Consider the following 5,311-nt stretch of genomic DNA (forward strand, 5'->3'; position numbering starts at 1 on the left):
AGGGTGTCATAAAGAACATAGGTTTTCTGCATCCTTCTAATTCATCTTCCTTAGTTTGTAGGTTTTCTGCTCTCCTGTGTTGCCTTACAATTGAAAGATGGGTGTGGGAAAAATAGTTTTCCCTGTTAGGGAGGGAAAATATGATCAGAAATTTCTCAACTGGGTCCCCATTGTTTATTAGTTCTTGTATGTTGGGCAAAACTGTGAGACTGAGAAAGTATCTGATAATGCACAGTCATGGTTACATTGACAAATAAGATTGTCAGTGATTTAAACCAATATCACAACAACCAAAGAGAGACACAAACAAAATAAACCTGATTTTATAAACTTACTAGGCAAGGGAATAGAGAAAGTCAAAAAAGAAGTTTACTCACTGGGAAAAGTGAGGATTCTTTAACTATAAGAAAGAAGGAGTTTGTGCTTATGCTAATTATGCATTGAAAACTAGACTGCAGGGAAGAGTTAAGAGTTCATGAGTAGGCACACATTGGGTGAAAACAAGTCCTATGATTCACTGATCAGGACAGCATGGATTATTAGTTTCAGCTATAATTTTCTTTTTTTCCCCCCTTCCTTCTCCTTCTCCTTTTTCTTCTTCTTCTTCAACAGTGTCTTCTCTGTTTCCCAGGCTTGCCCTGAACTCCTAGGTTCAAGTGATTCCTTGCCTCAGCCTCCCAAGTAATTGGGACTATAAGCATGCTCTACCACATCCAGCTTGGACTTTACTTTTTAATATGCTTCATCCCTGAGTGAGGACTTATTTATTTACTTATTGTATTATGTTCTATTGCCCAGACTGGTGTCCAAGTGATCCTCCAGTCTGAATCTCCCAAGTAACTGAAATTATAAAATGTGCTACCTCACCCAACTTGGATCTATTATTTAAATATAAAGTAAAAACGAGGGTGTGCTAGTCATCTCTTCATCACTGTGACCCACAGACCTGACAAGAACAACTTACAGAAGGAAGAATTTATTTTGGCTCATGGTTCCATGGTTGACTGACTTCATAGCTCTGAGCCCAAGGTGAGTCAGAGCATCATGGTGGAAGGGCATGCTGGAAGAAAGACAGTCAGTTCTTTACAGCCAGGAAGCAGAGAGAGCTTGAGTAGGGATAATATAATCCCCAAGGTCATGATCCCAGTAACCTGCTTCCTCAAACCAGCCTCAGCAATTTAGCAAGGCCCCCAGCATCTTAATGAGGTTCCATCTCAAAATAAAATATAAAAAAGGAGCTGAGAATGTGGCTCAGTGGTTAAGTATCCCTGGATTTAATCCCTGGTACCAAGCAAACAATGGGAGGTCATTAGGGTGAGACAGCTTTAGTGTCCTGGGTTCCTACTTAAGCAACTGACACCTAAGCCTAACCCAATGTAAATGAGAAAATGAAACTTAAACTTATCCAATTAGAAACCATAAATTAATCTTTAATGAAAGACTTTACTAACCTGTAAATCCACCTCAGAAATCAACTAACATCTAAGTACAGACTTTCCAGTTTAACCAATCAAATATTTTCTTTGACTTGATCCCATAAAAGTTTATCCTTGGTGCCCTATTTAGTGGAGCCTAAATTGCTTGTTAATTGGTATTGTTTGATTCATGAATTGTTCTCTGCTTAAATGTTTTCTCCCAAATTTTAGTGTGCCTAAGTTTCTTTATTTTCTTTTTATTTATTTTTTTGAGACAAGGTCTTACTATATCATTCAGTCTGGCCTCCAACTCCTGGACTCAAGTGATTCTTCTGTTTGAGCATTCCATGTAGCTGGGATTATAGGTGTACACTACTGATCCTAGCTACTCACCTTATTTTCACCAAAGTATCTTTCAAAGAATTTGTCTATTTCATCTAAATTGTGTAATTTACTAGCATAAAATTGTCATAATTTTCTTTAATTTTATTCTTAATATCTGCAGAATCTGTAGAGATGTCATATTTCTCATGCTTGATATTGGGAATTCTTGCTTTGTCTGTCCTGATCACTTTGGCTAAAGATTAATATTCTTAAAAAACAAGGGTTTTGCTTTGTTTATTTTCTTCTGTTGTTTTTAATTTGATTGTCCTCTGCTGATATTTACTATTGTCTTTTTTCTGCCTATTTTACATTTTGTTCTTCTTTTTCTATTTTTAGTTTTCTGGAAGAAAATTACTTCATTCTAATTAACTCACAAAAATAAAATCACAATAAATGATTTAAGGAGACCACATCAATTTGATCATCCTGAATTCTATACCATTTCAGTGAGCTTCTGTACAGTCAGAAGACCTTCTTCCATGGAAGAGGTTTAACTGATGATTTTACATGTTATGCTTTCACTATCAATTAAATTGTTATGCTAAAGTAACTTGGTCATGAGAGTTGATTTTCATTTCTTCAATTTAAACTTCTTGATTAGACTAATTCATTTGCAAATCTGAACTGTTTCAGGTCCTGATTCATGGAATTTGGGGCACACTCCAAAAACTATTTTCTTATAAAAGCAAAAGCCACCAAATTGCTGCTTCAGTGACTGGGCTCCCTAAGGATCCTGGTAAGTGACATCAGGTCTTGAGGGTTCAGCATCACTTCTTCCACAGAAGCTTCCGGTGATGGCATGACCTAGTGTGTGCCTGAGAGCAGAGCCCATAGCAATGCCAGCTTGAGGGCATGCCACCTGGGCCACATAACTGGCTGTGGGGTGAAACACTGGGGAACCCACTGTAGATGTGCTGGCCTGGGCTCAGTTCTCATATGAGGGGCACAGCTTGCTCCAGGGGCCATTAAGAGAACTGTGACTTCCTCTTTTTCTAGGATTGTAAGTTTGTAGTGGAAATCTTCAAAGAGCCTAGCCTGTTCTGTAAACAATAAGAATACTCTTCTATTTTTAAGGTGGAAATTGAGGTGATTGATTTGCAATCTTTTTAAATTTCTTTCCTTTCTTTTTAAATGTAGGACTTCAGTACTATAAATTCTTTGGAAAAAATTTTCTTTTTTTTTTTTTGGTGTGACAATACTGTTTATTTGAGATGGTTAATGACATGGGAAGGTGCCTTTGTAGGCACCAGGCTCATGTTCTGGGCAGAGCTCCTTCCCAGGGATCCCCTCTTGGCTCAGCACCTTGGAGTCACACCTGCCTCCTGGATGAGCAGCCAGCAGTTCTGGCAGGGTACAGGGATGCACCCCCTGAGACCCACAGCAAAGGAGACAGCAAAATCAATCCTCAAGGCTAGCATCAGGAGGGTTGAACTTGCCCAAAAGAGATCAATTCAACTCGGTCCTGGCAACATCATTCATTGTAATATGGTCAATAGGTGCCATGAAGCTCAGGAGCTTGCTGAGGACATGAAACTGAAGTTTCCTTCCTTTGTTGGCTTTCCTATCTACTTTCTTGTGGATTTTGTTTCATAGCTTCTGGATTGCAAGCTACTGCCTTCCCATGGCCACCTAATCATTGGGATCCAAGGAGCTGGTCTTTCTTTCTATGAGTTCTCGAAAGAGCTGGTGGTAAAAGTTATCATCATCAAATATTTCTTCAGCCATGTCCTTCAGGTGAGCATTGGCAGGAACTTGAGGAAGGATCTCCAGTTCTCCTGGCAAACCCTCTAGGATAGGTTGAGCTTCTGGTTCAGGTTTGCCAAGAACTCGGTAGATAGAGTACTTCGTCTGTGTTCTTCAAAGTAATCTTTCTTTGTCCATCAGAATATGATCAGTCTGAGTCAAGATTGATTGTTCAAATGCACCAAAACCCTTACCCAACTTTCCAGAACCAGCTTGGTTTTATCATGCCACTTTCACAGTGTTCAGTTCCTGTAGACTGTGAAGTCAGAAAAACGCTTTGCCATGAAGCTGGAATAGTCATCCATCTCCCCCTTCCTCTTCAGTGGGGACTTTCTCTACATCTTCTCTTTACTAACTCATCATCTTCACTAGAAATCTCCTCATTTTCCGCTTTGGGCTGTCTAGTGTCACAGATGTCTAGTGTCTGGGTACTGGAAAAGTAACTCTTCCTGAAGATCTACCAATGAACTCAACAATACTTTAAGAGCTTTGTGACTATTTTTTAAGGCACTGGGTCACCTTTGTCCTTGAAAACAGGAAAAACATCAGATTAAGGCAGCTGATTGGTTGTCAACAGGACTTTTCGTAGTTTGATCCATCCTTCAAAGAGCTGGTCCCATGGTGTGATCTGATTTTTCATGGCTCTTCCTTTCTCCACTTCCACAGAAACCTTGACACTGGAGAAGGTCATCACCACACCGTCACCTTCACTGCTCTTGTCTCCAGCCCTGTCTTCCTCACTCTCACCCTCCCCATCTTCCTCAAGGTCCCCTTCTTCCATGCCACTCTCTTCCTCTTCATCTTCCCTCCTCCTCACTGCTCCCAAGGTCATCCATCCCCTTGGCAAATTTCTCAAAGTCACTAATGCTCTGGAAACTGAAGCCTGGTGTTTTTGCAGAGTGGCTTCTGCTTTTTTTTCCTTCCTGCCAGACTGCTCTCCCCATCACCTCAGCATTGTGTTCCTCAGCAGCACTCAGGTCATCCTCATCAGATTCCTCAAGACCCAGACCCTCTGAATCTCCATCTCCAGACCCTTCCTCATCAGGTATTTCATCATCCAATGAAGCTGGTAGAGTCTGCTCCCAATGGTCTTCCTTCCAAACTTTCCTAGGAGTCGTCTTGCCAGAATACCTTTTGTCTGTGTCCGAGAGGGAGGTTGATGCCAGTTTTCTAATGCTACCCACTCCCAGGAAATCACCTTCTCCATCTTCCCCTTCATCAAACCTGCCAATCACTCTGGCAACAGTGGCCTCCTCCATGTCGGCCTCAGGATCCGCCTCTCGCGGTCGTGGTTTCTACTGTTCCAGCTGCAGGGCCAGGGGCTGCGTCCCCGCCATCATCACCAGTCCAGGGACGCACTGTGCACGTGAAAGTGTGGCCCAAGCCCCTGCTCAAATGCTCTGTCCCTGGCCAGAGGCTCTCACGCAGAACCTTCGCCGCAACACAGTCAGGGATGGAGTGGAGTCCGTTGCTCAGTTCCAGACCCTGGAAACAATTTTCTAGGAATCTCTTGTATAAGTTTCTACATATCTAAATATTGACCACCAGTTTTATCTTTCCTGGAATGTCTTGTAAATAGGAAGCCCTGGAAAGATAGAATAACTTTTTTCTGAATGAATTTATTTTTATTCCTTAATAGGAAAACTAGACATGTCTCCCCTCTAGAGAGATTGCTTAATTCCCAGGATAATAAAGATCATGTATGTGACAGAATAAAGGGCAGGTATGAAGGCCTCACTTCTATTGTGAGTAACTTGTCCAAAGCATGA

The 5,311-nt window shown here is 41.3% G+C and overlaps 1 pseudogene; it reads right to left on the minus strand.

Annotated features, from left to right (window-relative positions):
* Positions 1-3,197: 3,197 nt before the first annotated feature.
* On the minus strand, positions 3,198-4,879 carry LOC124961259 (protein AATF-like; annotated as a pseudogene).
* Between the last annotated feature and the right edge of the window lie 432 nt (positions 4,880-5,311).

This window comes from Sciurus carolinensis, chromosome 12 (assembly GCF_902686445.1).
Source record: "Sciurus carolinensis chromosome 12, mSciCar1.2, whole genome shotgun sequence".
Classification (NCBI taxonomy): Eukaryota; Metazoa; Chordata; class Mammalia; order Rodentia; family Sciuridae; genus Sciurus; species Sciurus carolinensis.